General features: G+C 36.1%; 1 long non-coding RNA gene across 1 annotated transcript; it reads right to left on the bottom strand.

Moving 5' to 3' along the window:
- Window positions 1–297: 297 nt before the first annotated feature.
- Window positions 298–19,685, bottom strand: LOC306983631. The gene is made up of 6 exons (XR_013794409.1): window positions 19,494–19,685; window positions 17,687–17,808; window positions 16,219–16,255; window positions 14,758–14,996; window positions 6,587–6,793; window positions 298–599 (listed from the first exon to the last, which is right to left on the bottom strand). It is a non-coding gene; the product is annotated as an uncharacterized lncRNA (long non-coding RNA).
- Between the last annotated feature and the right edge of the window lie 205 nt (window positions 19,686–19,890).

Genomic DNA, 19,890 nt, shown 5'->3' with positions numbered 1-19,890 from the left:
ATTATTAATTAAGCTGCTTGGTTTGAAACTCTGTGTGAGCTGTGTTTCATACATTGCTGCGCTATTAACAATAGACAATGGACCCGTGACAATTTTAGTTATAAAAAAAGTATTTATCCATGACTGATAAGCAACATGATAAACTTTTATTTTAGAAATGACATTAAATTACATTTTAATTTTACATTATTGTGTATTTTTTACTTAATATTGCTTATCTGTATATCAAAAGAACTACACAATCTGCTAAGCAACCAGATATTCACTGCAATAATGTTACAGCAATATTAATGAGCATCTGGGTTTATTTTTACTACAGTCAATAAATGAGAGACAAACACACACAATGTGGTACAAAAGAAATGCGAAAGTAGCATTAGTTTCAGTTACCTACATAAGCATGGTCATTCTCATATTTAACACATGTTTGACAATGGCATCTCTGCAAGCAATTAGCATTTTAGCAGCAATAGGAAACGTTAAAAGCCCAATGAAGTGCTTGAGTAGAGTGTCAGCTTGTTAATTGTGGGTGCTGTGTGTAATTTGTTGCTGGAAGGTGTGTTCTCTCACCGCCAGCAGGCATGTTAATAATTCAGTTCCTGCAGATTAAGAGATAGACATTTCAGCTCAGAGGGATGGATGAAGAAGAGCATTTGTTCTAGTGCTCCAATGCCTTTTGTCGACATTGCTCTGGTTGAATGCAATGTATCAAAAGACAAGAAACTTAAATCATTTGTGTTTATTATACAAAATACTAAATGAAATATGTCATGGCAACATATTCTGTCTAACCTGTTGACTATATTGTGTACATGGACATAAAATGAATACATTGATGTGAAACATTGCTTTGAGTTTAAATTATTTTATAATCATACTAGTATTTTATCCCTAAATTCCCTACAAATAAAAAAATGTAATCTATAATCAATAAGAAATCAAAACAATACAGTAGGTAAGTTCACACCATGTACAGTACCTTGTAAAAAGCATTCATATCTTTTTCGAACTTGTATTTTTTTTCTTATTTTCTGAGACCTCTGCAGCGTCGTGCAGAAACCCTTAAAGTGGCAATGGCTTTAAGTGTTGATAAACAGTTATTTTGTCATTTTTTGTATATTGGTGCCAAATGCCAATGGTCTGAAATTCTGCGCTGCTTTCGACGGCAGAAATATCTGACTGCTGAATGAAGCGATTGACTAATCAGATTCAAGAATTCAAGAATGCTGTACATTGTATATTTTGCACTCCATACTGTTTAGTAGGAGTTCAACATCAGTTAAGTAGATCAGTCAATTGTGATTTGTGAAATTGTAAATTGTCAAATGTTCACTCTAAAACACACACCCACATGGGACCCTTATGTAACGTTTATAATCACTAATGCTTGATAACCCATCAACAACACTGAAATGAAATGCCAGTGATATGCATCATTAAACTGTAGCAACGTCAATGAAAACCAGGGCACATTTATAAAACACTGTAATAACCACAGATCTAGCAGCCTTTCTGAACCACGAACAAGTGATGAGTTCTGACAGTCTGTTCGTTTACTTCCTTTCTCTGAAATTGATTCAAATATATTCCTCCTGCAACAACATTCCTGCACCTCAGTTGAATCACAGAGTTTGCTTAATTAATGCAAATTTCCCCCATCTGAGAAAGTGCTAGAAGAGAGTTGGGGAAGTCAAGTAAGCTGTGATACCATCCACAAGGTTATATGTGAAGCTTGTGTTTTATTTTGAACTAATTTCATCTGTGAATACCGCATTCTGTCTCAGAGAACAAACATCAAACCTATGTATGAACCAGTGTTATCTAGAGCTCCTACTTACGATGACTAAACAATTACATTAGCATTACAATTGCTTAACACTTTGTTAGAGCAATTGTAACAATAACCGTAATTATTGCCTGCTTCGGGGTATTAGTTTAACACCATCATTAGCGTTTCCTTTCAAGGACTGCAAACTGTTTTAAGAAGAACAGTTTAACATAGCTATAATGCAGGCATTTGATTCACGAACCTATTTTTTCAAACCATTGAAGGTTTTTGGCTATTTGGTAACACCATTTTAAAATAGTACATGTAGTTGCAAACTATAAATTATTTATTATTATAAATATTACATGCAACTAACCCTAAACCAACCCTGGTGCTAACCCCAATCGTATAGTAAGTGCATGCTGTTAATTCATATTACTCAGTACCGGTACTTAAAATGAAAAAAGTATAACCGGCTGTTTGCAACTCAATGTTTTAATAGAAAATGTCAACAATGGAAAGAAACTGAAACTGAAATGATTTCAAATCAAATCTTGATGTTGACATTTCGGTTTGAACATTTCTGAGATGTGATTTCCAAATAATGAATATTAAAAAGGTAATATAAAATATCTGAGCAAATGTGATATGAGTTTCTCAATACCATATCAGTGTTAAACAACCCAAGAGCTACAACGCAAGCACATCTGTAACTAACCCCTCCATAGTGTCCACTTACATCCAGACAGATAGCACAACATTTGCAAAGTTGAAGCAACTTTGAGCATGTGATCAATATACTGTGTGTGAAAACGGTTTTCTATATTATAATAAGAATAGTAACAACATGCTGTAATATCATGTTCTTCCAGTGAGCTAAATAGGCTCAAAGAAGCAGTATACACTTAGACTGAAGGATCAAATCGATCTTGTGGATCGTGGGTGTGTTTGCTCCCAGTCTCAACTATTGACCTTTCAAAGGTCTACAATACTTTTAGCTCTCAGGAAATGAACTCTTTGAATGGCAAGGTTTTTAGTCTATTAAAACCTCAATGAAGGCTCTAAATTTCCTACCAAACATTAATAAGGTGCCTTACCCTCTATGGTACGAAAAGCCAGCAACATAAAGAACACAATAAAACAAAACAAAATATGTCATGAAATAAAATAAACATAACTTCAGTCCCATCCCTTGCATGTTATACTTTTTATTTAGTTGTCCCTGCATTAAACTGCGATAGACGAAAGTATTTTAAGATCGGAAAATTACACATTTCAGCTTTAAAGTGTGCCACAATCACAGTTATTTCCTTAGATAGCATGAGCGAGTGCAAAGTGCCATGGAAATACTGTTTCTGCCAAGAAACAAGTGGTAAACAAGCCCTAAACACGCATCATTATCTCAGGTTTACAGCATGGCGACAGGGAAGAACATTTAGAGCAGAATAGTGAGCCGTCCATCCGACGGAATAGAGAGCTTGTACGTAGGTGTACGGGAGAAGAAAAACAACTCTTTACAAGCATTTCACACATGAGAATCAGACAGCTGCGCAACCCGAAATAAAGCATTTGGTCCTCAACAGTTGCGAGTGTGTTTCTGAGTCCACTAACCCATTTCCTAATGATAGGCTGGTGATAGAGTCCCTCTCCCTCTCATGCATCAGTGAATTCAGACATATTCATGTATAAAACTGTCATGTGACATTTGTCAGCCTTCATTCACTCAGATGTCAAGGGTTTGTGTTTAATTGAGCAGTAGTTACAGGTTTACCGTGCTGCTGAGCATGGCTTCATCTGCTATAGTGTGCTGAATATTGTTTGGCACAGCAGAGATAAAGTTTTGTGCAACGATGCAAAGTTGCTGCAGGCATCTTTGGTTCACAGCTGTCATGATGTCAAAACAATGTTTACTGCACAAGAATACTGAATTCCCTCAAGCTTGGCCATGCTCTGAATAATAATCTCTAGTGAACTCTGAAGTGTTAAAAGCAATCATAAACAGACATGACATCAGATTGCATGTAAAGTATGTGCTAAAGTATGTGTAAAGTTATTTTGAAAAAATGCATAAACTGATCAGTTCAAACTGAAAATCAGTTGCCGTTTCCTATAAAAGATATTATGAAATTTCAGATCTTTCTTAAACAAGAGCCAGAAATTAATAGATTTCAAATACAGTGTTAAGGGAACTATTTACATATTAAATGATTAACTGAAAAACAATTATGTTAAGGACTGAGTTCCATGAACAATGACAACAACTGCCATTGAGATGAATAGGAACATGTTATTTGTTAATTTATTCAATTGATTTACTGACAAATACAACTGAAAACCTTCCCTCAGTGGGAGAAAAAGGAGGCATATTTAAGGTGCACAATCAGTATGCACCATGCACTGTATATAACGTAAAGGAAAATGCCTGATTCCTGTGTGTAATACATATTTTCCTGGTCATCACATGTAAAATAATGTACTGTATGTCAGAGGATTACAATCTAAATAATAAAGACTGAAACAGCACTTCCGCTCTGGGGTGCTTTACCCGAAATGCTGTCGTTATTAGCATACATCAATTATTAGTTTTTCCCGAGACCATAGGGACCGCATCGCAAAGTTGTGTGTTTGGAACGACAGCGCTCGACCTGTAGTTAGAAGCGTAGTTTCTTGTTTGCATGACATGTGGACTTAATAAATCCTTATCTTGAGTAAAATAAGCAAGCTGACATTCAGTACAATCTATCTTTTATTTAAAATACATACAAATGTCATTTACGTCTTTTAGTTTGTCAGGAGATTTAGAGCAGCATTTTTGAAGACTGCGCATGTGAATGCTCTAGTACGTACGATTGAGTCTATGATTGAATCTGGAAATAAAGCAAAATGAGAATTAGTCCTCAGATGCCATGTCCGTAATTTATAGCAAAACATCTAGCATTAATTCGATCTTACACTCTAAAAAATGCTGGGTTGTTTCAACCAAATTATGGGTCAAATATGGACAAACCCGGCAGTTGGGTTAAATTTTTTAATAAAATTTTTATCCCAATGTTTGGGTTTGTCCATATTTGACCCAAAATTGGGTTGAAACAACCCAGCATTTTTTAGAGTGACAGATTAATTAAAAGTCATTACTCCACCACATGCGTGATATTAACCAACGTGGTTGAACGTAAATTTGCGACAATACGGTTTCTGCAACAATCGTGACTAGCTAGTTGATTTCTTCGACGATGCATCGTACTATGGTAGTTAAGCAGCGAGTTATGTCATTGTGCGGAGAACACACCCTTGAGATCTCATTCAGCTGATGATAAGAAAAAGTAACATAAAAAATAACGACGCATTACTTTACATTACAAAATCATGAGAATTGCAATATTATGTTTCTTTTAAAACATAACACTGATCAATGACTGAATGCTTTTCTGGTCAAATGATTGATCATGTGATTTCGCTTATGCATCTACATTTATCAATGTACTTTAGTACCTTTCCCAGCTTCCTCACATCTCTAGTTGTTCCTGTGTACTCTGTAGTGTCAAGGTTTTCCTCTCTATAAAACATCTGGCATTGCTAGCAACTTCCAAGAAAGGCTGTTTTACATGGTCTCAAGAGGGAGGGCAAGGAAAACAATGGAGAATCCAGATTGTGAGGTAATAAATCTGTTAAACCCGTTTCATTGTTCTTCCCTGAAGTCCTAGTTGCCATGAATTATGTTGACATAATTGCCAACATACCTCAGAGCCAGTATAAGCTGCTTCAGGAAGCAAGGTCGTGTCTCATCATGTAATAACTCGCCAACAACATACACGTACTATGCAATCCAGAATATTACACATACATATATGCGATCCAAACTATTACCTTCTCTGGAGGATATTGACGGATAGATTGCAGATGAAACTAATGGAATTAGTGTATGAAGCTCAATCCATGTACACAGTATTGCAGTTACACATGTAGATGTAAACTGAAGCTTCTGGCCTTGTGAACAGTCAAAACAATGATAAATCCAACAAGATGCATTTAGAAAATAGTTGACTGCTGAATGCCGCCACTGAACAAACATATAAGGAACATGTCGAACATGTATAGCAGCATTGATCATGAAGTGATTCAGTATTCTTGAGGGAGTTGTAAAGCGTTTTGGAAAATGCTATATATATATATATACACAGTATAGGGCCATTTTAACAAGATTATGTTTACTGCAGCATCTGATCATAACCCACAGGGGCATGCCATTTCATTTCGTCTTATTTTTCAGTTCCACAAGGCCTCCTATTATATGTTGAAATGTATGGGGCTCTAACAATCCATGCCTTGCACATTTAACTACTGTAGACATTTGACCAGGCAAGGCTGAGAAACACAAAGATGGAGCTGCTTATGACAGTTTAAATGGAAGAAGTATTAAAATGTGTCATCCATTAATTAGACACATTTCATATGTGAAGATGTTAAATAAAAATGGCAAATCAATGGAACTAAGTGCAGTTCATGTTTAGGTAAAAAACTGATTCAACATATGTCAATCCTATGCTCTTTTGGACATTTTCAAAGATAAACAAGACTCCGATGAAACTGCAAGTTCTGAAAGCTTTTCACAAGTTTCACTCTCAGGTCTGACCCTCATAACTGGCTTTCAATTTCAGGTTGGCCTCCATGTCACTAAACTGATGTGAATCTGAGACGTAAACACACCACACAAAAGCATTGCAGGAACACTTCTTATGTTAACTAGCACTCCTGCAATACTCTCAATTCTCTATAGATCACGCCATTAAGGCCAAACCTGTCAGGATGGTTCCCTACCGGCACTAACTCATAGGGGAGATTCCTGATGGATGAGGGTGAGGTAAGCTCTGCAGGTGTCCGCTGGGAACATCTTCATTCACCCTTTCTTCTCTTCGCTTCCCATCTCTCCAGGGGAAAGAACGGTACTGGTAGCATCCTCGGCTGCTTCCAGCGCATTAGCTCTGATCAAACGGCGCCATGCTTCTCCTGTGCCCCTCTCAGCTCCTGCTCCCCAAAACAGAATATGTGCATTAGAGCTTGTGCATTATGAATGGAAGAAGACATGCGTTTTCAAATATTGTTACTGAAGAAGCGAGGATGAAACTAATACACGATCATTTATCCATTATGGCTTATATAATATATAATATAATGGCCGAGCAGTGAGCGGGAAATGGAAGACGTAGAGTAGAGCTGGAACAGATCCCTTTAAGTGGTGAGGAGAAAAGTAGAAAAATAACTATTCAAATTTTGTTGTATAAATATAGATTTTAAATATAGTATTATTTATTTTATTTGTCGTTTATTCATGTGATATGCTGATTTGATGCTCAAGAAAAACTCATTACTATCAATTTTGAAGTTGTGCTTTGATGACTTTACTGAATGACCATTCACAATGAGGGTGGGAAAAGTGTGTAAATAATCTAATAACCCTTCTTTAGAGAACATTGGTTTCAGTCCATAGAACATTTTTTCTTATTTTTTAGGATTCTTTGATTAATTTAAAGTTAAAAAGAACAGCATTAATTAGAAATTGAAATATTTTTTAACATGTATTCTCTGTCACTTTTGAACTATTTAATCTGTCCTTCATAAAAGCATACATTTATTTTTTTTAAACTGACCCAACAACAGTAACATGTTACATTGTTTCAATTTGTGAATATTAGTCAATGTATCATAAACTAACAATGAACAATACTTCCATCTTTTAATACTTTAAGCTTTTAAAGAATCTGTAAATGTTCATTTCTACATTAATACATTTACAACTTTTCAAGTTGTATAAATAATCATGAGTTAATGTATTATGAATGAACATGAATTAACAATGAACAAATGTATATTTATAAATTAACATGAACCTAGATGTATAATTGCAGTAAAAAAAAAGTTGTTAGTTCTTGAAATCTAATGCATTATCTAATGTTAACGAATTAAACTGCATTGTAAAGTGTTACAAAAACAACAGTTTCAGTTTCAGTCGGTTTATAACAAAGTCAGACAGATATGCATCATCTCCTTTTGACTTATAACCCTGTTTTCCCCATTTTTAGGATCATCATTTCAAGCTCATATCTTCATTAAACAGGTAGCGTTTTATTAGGAAGAAACATAACCTTGACTCACAAGGACAGCCAGAAGAGAAAAAAACGCATCTCTGATTTCTGTTCGCATCATTAATATTTATCAGAAGGCAGCAAGTGCAAAAGTATAGGCACCAGCAAAAAAGTTTATCAAAGTACAAGCTGTTTATTAGGGTGGTAATGTAATTAATCCAGGGTGAATATAGTCTCCTTTACATTACCTTAACCTGCTCTGGACAGGGGTCAGGGTCCAGGAACAGGGTCCTGCCAACACTTCCTCATAAATAATGCTCCTCTGCTGATCAAACGCTCGGAGACAAAGTAAGAGTAAATTATGTGGACATACTTCTAGTGTTTGCGAGAGTTTCAGCACTGCAGGGGAAGAACAACTATGGAGATGCTGAATAAACATAAATGTAGCTATGCTTCTAAAGCCATGCAATTCTGCTGAGACCAGAGAATCATTTTATCATCAAGTATGATTTTTAAACATATCCCTTACGTACCACATAAATGCCAAACGGTAGGTCTTTATGTAATTTTAATGGGACGTTTTGAGCTCATTTGTATGTATTTTTAAAGCAGAATATGAGAAACTACAGTCAATGAGGGATCAAAGCTGATCAGGATACAAGCTGGATTCGAACCAATATCCCCTACTTGAGCACCACAACACAATATGTCTGTATTATGTCAGTACGCCTGAAAAAACGTCCTGGTTTACAATGCATGTCACTCATTGTTTAGATAAATAAATGGGTTTGGATTGACATAGGGTAAACGACAAGGGTTTTCAGCTTTAAGTAAACTACCTTTAAATGCAGCAGCAAACTAACTGTGTGTTCACTTTTTTTACTGGACGATTGTACAAAATTGTAGGGGAGGCTTCAAAAGTTACGAAAAAGTTCAAATAAATATTTATTAACCCATGTAAGCTATTTATATGTTAACAAGTCATGAGTGATCCATGGCAAATGTTATAGGAGAAATTGTATTTTTTGTTTGTTTTACTCTTTTCATTTACTTTTTTTCTCCTATATTGTGAGAAAGTTGTTCAAGAAGGGATATGTCCTGTTGTAACATCAAGCCACAAAGATGTTTTCATTTAAAAGGCAATCTTCTGTGTCAGTGATTGCAAATGCTCATGCATATCCGTGTGTTAATTGTTCAGATTTTAGCAGGTGTCAATGGCAATTTCCTTTTCTGCTATACCTAATTAGACATTGGAAAAGAAACAGACTTGGCCCCTGCTGTGCGTAATCATATTATTTCTCTTGTGCCGTTTGTCACCCCCATTTTTATATGGGTTGATTTTATGCTAGGATTTAAATAGAGGGATTTAAGATCTTTCTATGCAGCCCGTTTCATGCTTCTTATGCAACTCAATTTAAAACTTTAGCAAACTTCTGCTGTGCCCCCTGTTTGACAGTAAAGCTCAAACTGCATGATATCTATTATTTATGGTCCTTTTGATTTACTTCAAAATGGTTTAGTTCAGATTCTCAAACATTATTTACCGTTTCCCAGATCTCATTGGCTTGATGGCAAGCCAGGAAAGTTGGGTTTGTCCATATTTGACCCAAACATGGGTTGAAACAAGCCGCATGTTGATGCATGGATTCGCATTCACACGTAAGAACCAAAGGAATGTGTGAATTAACAATGTATGTCAATACACAAGAGCACTAGCCCTAGGTATGCCTCCATTACTCACAATATGCAATGTATTCTTTAGACATTTCTGTAGCATTCAGCGCAGTCTTTGTTCACATGCACTGCAACTGTATATGTCCCTCGTGTAATCAGTCTATGTATAATGCTGGTGTTTCACCTGAAGCATTGTAGCAGGTAAAGAATGAGGGTCAGAGGGAGGCAGTAAGAGAGAACGGCAACAAAAATATTCAATAATACAAAACCGCCATATTTTGCATTGTCAATAAAGCACATCGAAACGGCAGAAAGCAAAAGACTGGAAGAAAAAGAGAACGGGAGAAGAGGAAAACTTAATACAAGTCAAGATAAGGCAGAGAGTAAGAGAAAAAGGTTTAAAGAGGAGAAGATCCGAGTTGAGTGGGGTGCTGTGATGCTCTCAGCTCTCTATAATCCCAGATCACAGTGTTCTGATAGCATCTGCCCCTCTCACTCAGGATTAACAATAAGGCAGCGCAATCCACCGGTCCCGCTCACACATCCGTCAAACATGTGGTTCCTTCTCTAGTGGGTGGCCAACCAGAACACAACCATGGGTCGGTGCACTCATTACGTGATACACGCTGAGAGTAATTGATGCCAATCTCTGCTTAAACGGCAATTAAACTACAGATATTTGTTCTTCGAAGCATGTCGCAGAGGTATCTCTTTAATAGAGGAATGAACACCATTTTACAATTGAACATGAGCAAATTAGACAACCTTGTTAGTTTAATAGCAATATACACAAGTTAATTTACTGTAAAACAACTAGCTGTGGTTGCCAGAACTTTAGAATTTACTTTAAGTAAATAAATACAGTAGCAATGTTACAGGGTGGCATTTAATACTGTATAGATCACAGTTTTGCCCACAAAAAGTCATCAAGGTAACACATAACTCTAAAATGGTCTAATAAACTAAATTAACTAAACTAATAAAACACTCCAATGTACCAAAATTAGAAATTTAACTTTTTACTTGTATGTACATAATGCCTTGATTTCTCTGTAAATAATAAAGAAATGCATACATTTGAAAATGTGAGTAAAAAAAAAAGTTTCTGTATACGTGTTTTTTTACAGTATATATTTTCTGTAGCATCTTCTGTTTGCTAACATTTTTACAGTCATGTATTGTTTGATGTAATCAACGATACTTTTCTTTATAAAGAGATGCAAATATATTTCAAAAATATTTATATCTGAACACTCAGAGAACAAAAATAATCTATATGCACATTTTTGGGCACATTCATCATTAAAACCCTCTTCTAATTATCAATTCCCATGCTGGTTGTATTTGCTATATGGAAAAGCTTACCAAGAAACTGCAATGATGGCCCAAAGTTTTAGTGTGACTGATGAGCGCTTTATGTTGATTAAAATTTGAATGAATGCGTAATTTCGCCTGCAATTTAAAATCGGCATCTCAAAAGTGCCACTCAGTATAGACTACAGCGTTGCTTTACGCGTCTCTCACAGCTGTGGGCAATTATGCTCTGGAGCACCGGGGCCGCCATGTTCTCATCTAACTGTGTTCATCAACTCGCTGAAGTTTTCAAGTAAAGCTGCTGATGCAAAGCAGTGTGTAAACAAGGTTTCTCCTTATGTTCACACTGAAGAGTAAGTCATACAGCAGGAGGATGTACAGTATGTGTGTGTGTGTGTGGGGTGTGGGGAGGTGTGAGCGGCCGGTTCTAAGTGAATGTGTTGCATCTGTTTGTGTGGTTTATATCGTAAAAACTTTTTCCCGCATTTTCCCCATCACTGTGCAATTCACTGACCTATTGAGTGTGCCACTCTGAAGTTTTAATACTCAAACAAATCTAAATCAAGCAGGCCACACCATCCAGGTAATACTGACTCCATGCTGAGTTTTGAGTTACTGGCACCCTTACAAAGTAGCCATCAGAGAACTCCCTCCAAAAAAGGTCCCTCTGCTCTTGTTAAAACAGACCCCTGAAGACTAGCAAAACAGTTTCCCCTCAGCATTAGCGAGTAAGAAGACACTGGAAACTCTAACAACCACCGGTCTCAACGCATATGAGGATGGCTGTCAACTCAGTGCCACATGCAAAAGCGAGGGGAACAAATTCGATTTATGCATTTTAGAGTTTCTCATTATGCATGTGCAAAGTGGGCTGAGCTGGAACACTTATGCAAAGCAGAAGCCAATTTGAGCCAAGTAGATGCGAAAGCATAGAAATGTTCTTAAACTGCCTGGTTTGACAGCTATTTCAGCTGAGGGGTTCTGACAAATACATTAAGGATATTAGCTCACACTCAGTGTTTACTTATCATGGTTTTTAAAGGTGTTCCCAGTCATTTTCCAACATTAAAAACTTTTACAAAAAAATGAATGGCAGTTTTGAAAAATAAACATTTAATCACACACACTTTAATTGAAAGGAATTTATACTTTTATCCAGCAAGGATGCATTTAATTGATCAAAAATGGCAGTAAATACCTGTAAGATTTATACTTTAAATAAATACTGTTCTTTTGAACTTTCTTTTCATAAGACAACTGTTTTCAACACTGATAATAAAAAATCAGTAAATCAATATAACAGGTTGATTTCTGAAAGATAATGTGAGACTAAAGATTAATGGCTGGGCAAAATTCAGCTTTGCAGGAATAAATTAGTTGTAATGTTTCACAATTTTACGGGGGGGGTTTTTTGTTTGTTTTTTTAAATAAATGCAGCCTTGGTGAGCGTAATAAACTTCTTTCAAAAACATTTTAAAAACCTTACCGACCCCAAATCATTGAATTTGAGCATATATGAGAGAAAGACTCAAGTTATATCAGTAACGTTCTTTTCCCATGATGTCAATATCAATTAGCGGTATAGTATTCAAAAGTACCGTAGTCTTCAGCTGGTCATGTCGCACCCTTATTAGAGGATTCCCTTCATGTAAAACAAATCAGCTTTTGAAAGGCTACTGATATGACTGCAGTCTTCTTCTCAAGTGAGTGACGAGTCCATCATTTTAGAGACATTTTTCAAAAGTACTAATCATTTCTTCAACTTAAAAACTTTTTAATGAGGGCAAAAATGACTGAGCACACCTTTAAGTGCTCTGACCTTTCAAAATCCATAAAATATAAGTATTATATATCTCTCTCGATATCCGGTCTCTGTCAGGGACCTCAGATGTTCAGAAGTTGCTGTGGTTCTTTTTGGCTGTAAGTATTTATCAAAATGACATATACAACTGTTATTTTTCTATATCTTACTATGTTCTACTCCTCACCAAGAATCATCTGATTGTAATGACTATTGTAAATACATTTGACATTTTTCTCAGCCAAAGCTAGAGGACAGCTGAGGATGAAGTGAGCGGCTGACATTTATGGTAATAAACAAGGTAGTGGACTGGTGCCATTGATCCCCATCTCTAGCTCTCCACGTGTTGACTATGCAACGCTTTGAAGTGGGATGGTACATGAAAAAAAGTCAAAGCCGAGTTGAGATAAAGAGATAAAGAAGAGACGGAGCCTGTCAGGACTGCTGTTCTACATACAAGAAGAAAACAAAAGAACATATTTTCTCATCAAAAGATAAAGAAGAGGGGGAGGGGTGTTGTCTGCACATGGGATGAAGAACATAAAGGATGGTGTGATGCATTCTTGATCTGCATGCCTCAGCCTGCCACGTTTTTCATACAGATACATTTGAAAGAGGACAGGAGAATCATTGCTCAATGACTATTTTGATATTTCACAACAAAGACCGTGTTCTTTCATTATTGGAATGAAATTATTAGCATTGTTAGGGGGCGTTCACACAGAACGCATTTTTCACGCTACTTTTCCATTGCTTTTCTATGTAAACGCACTGGCCGGACGTGTGTAACCATTGCACTTGCGTCTTTTGCAGCGTCTTGCACATGAGACAGAGTTCTAAAGACGCGACGCTCAAGTTAAAATTAGTTCAACTCTTAAAAAACGCATTTTGAGACCCATTCCACTGCCCGCATCTCGCGTTTTTCAAAGCAAAAACGCATTCTGTGTGAACAGACAACCACCATTATCATATTCCAATCTAACTATAGAGCTATGGTTTGGTTAGATAGCATGGCACCATTAACTGCTGCTGGTTGATGCTGTAACTACAGTAGCTAGACTAGACCTAAAAATCTACTGACAATGTATCACAGTTTCCACAAGAATATTAAACACCAGATATTAGAATGATTTCTGAAGGATCATGTGACACTGAAGTAATGGCAGCTGCAAAATTCATATCACAGGAATAAATGACATTTTCAAAGACAAATAAAAATAAAAATAAAAGTAATAATATTCACATTATTACATTTTACTGTTTTGATAAAAAAGAATAGATGCAGCCTTTGTAAGCATAAGATACCTCTTTAAAAGGCATTTAAAAACCGGCATTTGTGTCCGTGTGCGTGTGCGTGTGTGTGTGTGTGTGTGTGTGTGTTGAAAGCAGTCTCAGGACAGCATATGCTCCTCTGTGTTTACATTTGATAATGAACACCACTTAGCTTTAAGTGCGTCTTGCAAAAAAATATTTTTTAATTGAAAAGCAACTTCCAACTGCCTGCAGCTATGCTCCCTGACACTGTCCATGATAAAACATTATAACTGGCTGACAGAATCAATTTAGCTCTATTTATTTCATCAGAAACACTGCTAAATGAGAGCGGCTGAGAGCGAGGCGGTTTGCAAAGAATTAAGTCATCTAATCTTACCAGAAAAAAATAAAATAAAATAAAAGCAGGTCATTTAAGAGTAGAGTTGGTAAAAAAAAAAAAAATCCTTTCCATACCATACAAGAATTGACCAGAATGTGAATTAACACATTTATGAATGTTTTTTTAATTAATATTTAATGCTTTCAGAAGTGAAGTGGCCATTTTATAAAGAACTTTCAAGTTCAAACATAATAAGCGCTTTAGCTGTCGGCAGGGTTTTTCAAATATCTATATTTCCTCGGCTGTGTAGAATTTTTCAGGGACAAACATTTTATACTTTCCAAAAGGAAACAGTCGATAAGGGTTAACCTCAGTTGCTTTATTGCAAAGTGAATAGGTGAACTCGGCCAACTTCAAAAACAAACTTCAAACACTTAAAAGAGTCCCTTCATATCAAACAAGAACTGTCAGTCGAGAGCTTCCTCAGTAGCTCTACCGACGCACGCAGCCACCACCACCCTACCTGTCCTCCACCGGCACGCTCAAGGTCTTCCGAGGAGGGTAACTTCTTTAACTGATCACATGCTGGATACATCTCCAAAACCGTCTGTTCTGCTCCATAAGCGATTCCTCGGCTTGTCCAGCCATCACGGTTATAATCAGAGGCTGCCAGGCTGCGAGCCGAGGAGCCTGATCTCCAAGAACATTCTGTGTTGAAGCGTCATTAGCCTCTGCTCGACCTTCACCTTCCTCCTGAGCATGCTGAAAAAAAGAAACATGAAGAAAGGGGTTGAAGTGAGTACTGAACTGACAGGTCTAGGTGTCCAAGACTTTCTCCTCAGGCAAGAGAGGAACCACTTTGGTGGCCAACAGCACAGCACAGAGATTAAATTGGTTGCTGTACTTGTTGAATAGAGTGTGGCATTAGCTCATTCTATGAGCTCTGACTGGGCTGAATGGCCCATTCACTGTAAATGGAACCATTAATGGGTCTGTCAGGTAAAGGAGAGAGCTCTCAAACAATTATCTGCAAACACTTGAGAGCTAGGTGGTCCGGTGAAATGAGAACTCCTGAGAGGTCGATGGAACTACCAAGGTGGTTCCATGTGATACTAATGCTAATGTTGAAATATAATATGCCAGGATTGTCACGAGGAACACAAAACAGCAGCTCTTGCTTTTGCTTTATTGAATTTTTATGATTCACTCAAGCTGAAAAAGTCTAATGCAGTGTTTGTTTTTCAATCATTTTCATTACCTTCATCCAGTTGCAAATCACAGAGCATGGCATAGAAAATAAAATTATACCTCAAATGTGGGCTCGCCAGAGAGGCAGATGGGCTTGTTGGAGATTTATTGAAAAAGTTGTTTTGAGTATAATTTGCATAACCATATGTTAGATCTATCAGCTCTCAACAATAAGAATTTTGTTTTCTAAACCAGTAATTCCAGTAGTCACTGGCCCTACCACAAATAAAAAATACATTTTTATTCTGTACCGTGAATTTCTATATTTGCCAGATTTATTTAAAACATTTTATGAAATGTTAGGCTACTTTTTATTATATATTTTTACATTTCTTCATTAAAACAATATGTTTTTATTTACAAAAAGAATACTAAATATAACAAGCTAGAAATATACAGCCATAATCTACATGATGCAAAACACTAAACATATCCTTACAAAATGCCTTCAAGAAAAAAAATCTGTCTAAGTAGAGCTAGATAACATTATATTTGTGACATATCAGCTAAATTTGCAACATCAATGTATAATATACATGCAGTACACGTATGACAAAAAAACAAATAATCAGGTTTGCAGACATAAAACATTAATGTGTAACATCAAAAAATGCAAAGTTCATCCAAAGTGCCTGTTTCGTCATCTACCATTAAACCATATTACACTGGTTCCAGTCTGGCAAGAATTAAAGGAATCATTCACCCAAAAATGAAATTTGTGTCATAATTTACTCACCCTCATGTCGTTCCAAACATATATGGCTTTCCTTTTTCTGTGGAAAACAAAAAAAAAGATATTTTGAGAAATGTTTTTTGTCCATACAATCGCATGAAAAATCAAAAAATCTAACTAAACCAGAAACAAAAACTGTTTGGTTACCAAAATTATTCAAAATATAGGCTATATTTTTTAGTGTAAGAAAGTCACACAGGTTTGGAACAACAAGGTGAGTAAATGATTTTAAGTTTTAGGTGAATTAACCCTTTTAAAACAGATTTGGTAAAAGTTGGCAGACTGAAAAAGGTCGAGAACTCCATTTTACACGATTCCATTGACCACTGATCATGACTGAGAACAACAGGTCTTAAAGTCACCATGAAATCAAAACTGATAATTCTTATTTATTTATAAATGAGTATTTATTATAAATGATTTATCTGTGCACATCATTATTCTTTTTAAATCCCCCAAAAATGACTTCCCCTGCTTCTTGCAGCAACATCTCTTCTCTTATGAGTTTACTGGTGCGAAGGCAGGACAACCTGTCACTCCTGTCACGAGATCACAGCAATAACAAACCATATATGATCCAATCAATTCCCAAATGACAAAATCGAAACCCGCCCTACATTTTTTTCTTGTTTGAGAAGTTGTTTCACTCGGATATACGCACAACAGGGAAGAAAATACTATCGCAACTTCCGTTTCACGTCGACTTTAAGCTGTTTACAAGCCTGGACAGGCAGTATAGTTTTCTCACAACCATACTGCATAGACAGACATGAAAAAGCAGGTGTTACCAGCGATTCCTCTGAAAATAATTTTATTTCATCTGTTCTTTAGATCCATAACCTCTGAAGGACCTGTACCACATGCCTGCCACCAGCAGCAGCAGCAAAAAAAATAAAAAATAAACAACAACCAGCTGGATGCCAGTTAGATCTGTTGTAACTTTTTAAAAAAACTATAATTTATGAAGTACATGGGCAGGGAAATTCTGAAATTCTGAAAAGGGTGACATTCAAATATTTGTCAGAGAGAGGTACATTTTGAAGTCGATAGACTTTGTATGTGATCTTTTTGTCTGATGTAATATTGATGGAGTCAACTGTGCTTCAAATAATATCCCAGCGTAACGGGATCAAACTAGCATAGTGATAATATACATGAGACTCTTTGTGGAAAATTTCCTCAGGGGGCATCAGAGATAGAGATGAAGATATCAGGTTTGACATAATGAGCTCCTGTGAGATTTCTATTTCTCTCTCTCTCTCAATAAAACTAAAGAACACCTCAGAGGACTCGTGGAATACAAATTCTCCTCACTAAAGGATAAAGGGTTACATCACACAGTGGTAAGCATGTGACAGTGCAAGCACACAGCCTCTTGTAAACCTAATTGAAGTTTAGCTGGGATTCTCACTGCATACCAACAGATGCTTAATGTCGGCAAGAAACGGAAGTTGCGATTGTCTTTTCTTACCTATTGTAACATATATCCACAGGAAACAGCTTTGCAGTTTGCTATTGCTGTGATCTCATGTGAGTGACACGTTGTCCCACCATCACACCAGTAAACATCATCTGAGAAGAGAAGAGATGTCGCTGCGAGTGGGAGGGGAAGTTATTTTGACTAAAGATTACAAGGGCACATGAATAAAAAAAAAATATGATATCAAGCACTGATAATTAATAATAAATACTGCAACATTCTATAAAAAAGGAATTGTCAATTTTCTATTTCATGACAACCAAGAATGTAGGCTAATTCAATTTTAAAGAATTAAAATGGGATGGAATTTAATAGTATATTTTATAAAAGTAAAACCAGAATTTATCATCATATAGTACAATGTTACAAATAATACATTTGCCTCATTCTGATATCAGAATCAAAATAAGTTGCTTTGTTGCTGTTGTTTTGAGTTTTAGTCTTAATTTCATAAATTGTCACGTTGTGATTTGAGAGCATTTTATTTTAAAAGGATAGTTCACCCAAAAATGAAAATTCTTTCAATAATTACTCACCCTCGTGTCGTTCCTGAAACTCGTGAAACTGAACATCTTTTTGAGAAAATCTGAGAGCTTTCTGTCCCTCGAAGAACTACGCAACGCAACTACCACTTTGACGCTTCAAACAGTTGAAGATGAATGAAAGTCTTACAGGTTTGGAACAAAGAGGGTGAGTAATTAATGACAGAATTTTCATTTTCGGGTGAACCCTTTAAATTGCAAATGAAATTAGCCACATCTTAGATGTTTCTAAAAACAGTTTTCAGTTGTCCGAGCCTGTCTAGTATGTGGCAATGACTATGGAGTTTCCAGTGCTATTTATTATCATTTGTATGTGTATAACTTCAGCTCAGTTACAGCTATATTATAAATTCATTTATTTTATTTAATAGCCTAATACTGCCAATAGCATTATACTATTAAATCAACATAAAACTTTTTACGTTAAGTGAAGTATGAAAGATTTTTTTTTTATGTAATCTCCCGGAAATTAGTTTTTGCAGGGTGGGATGTCTGCATTAGGCCTATATAGGAAAATACATTTTTAGCTTTGCCACATTTAGACTTTCAATGATTAAATGAACACATCAAAAACAACTGGGCATTACAATGCAATGTGCTGCAATCATAAATCATCATGCACCCACTCAGAGACAAATGTACTAGTTTATAATGCTTACTTTGATGTGCCTTAAATAACGTTAGTTGTGGCATTATGTCAAAAAATGTGCCAGGTGCAGATACATTGTGCAGATCGCCTTATCATGAACAGATTGAATTTGACTTTTATTAACATAAACATTCATCAACACACACATCAGTTGTGGTAAACAGAAGCTCAAGCATGTTCCCTTGAAGTGCGAGTACCAATGAGGTCCAATCGTGTTATGCACCATGTTAGATTCCAGATGTTTGTTCATGCGCGTCAAGCAGGTTCAGTTTAGCTTCTGTTTATGTTTGTTCTGATCAATGTGTAGGCCACTAGGCCTATATGTAAATTAAAGCCTAAATTCATATGGATTCGTTTTACAATCTCTTTATGAACCTTTTGAAGTGTCCGGGACAGAAAGCTCTCAGATAAATAAATAAAAAATCTGTTCCGAAGATGAACGAAAGTCTCACCGGTTTGGAACGACATGAGGGTGAGTAACGTAATTAAAAGTAACATTTTTGGGTGAACTATCCCTTTAACGACAAATGCCACTATTTTTTATAATGTTCTGATGATCTGCACCATCATTAACATAATGTAGAGAGAAATGCGTCTGAGAACTCACCGTGCCGTCCAGTACTTTCCTCGTTCTTCTGTGAAACACATACGGTAATGAGATTTTTTATATTTATTTTGCGTACAGTCGCGTTCAACAACAAAATGGCACCATTGAACGCGATGCTGTTGGATCATAGACAGTATAAAGTGTTGGATTCATGGTTTGTTTGACGTCACTGACGCTAACCACAAATATCATGTGACTATCACGACGCGATTCGTTTAAAATCATTTGTTTCTGATACTTCTTTCCTTTCCGAATTATTACCTGTAATGCGATCTAAGTTTTTATAAAATTATAAAAAGTTTACTATGTGGCAGACAACATTGTATCAGTGAATAATAAAAACAGAAAAAAAATCAGCATTTCCAGTGAAGCTGTCATTTTGTCAAATTATGCAAAA

This window comes from Phoxinus phoxinus (genome assembly GCF_949152265.1).
Source record: "Phoxinus phoxinus genome assembly, chromosome: 16".
Lineage (NCBI taxonomy): Eukaryota > Metazoa > Chordata > Actinopteri > Cypriniformes > Leuciscidae > Phoxinus > Phoxinus phoxinus.
The sequence above is the reverse complement of the archived record's forward strand: the minus strand, read 5'-3'. Positions and strand labels throughout refer to the sequence as shown.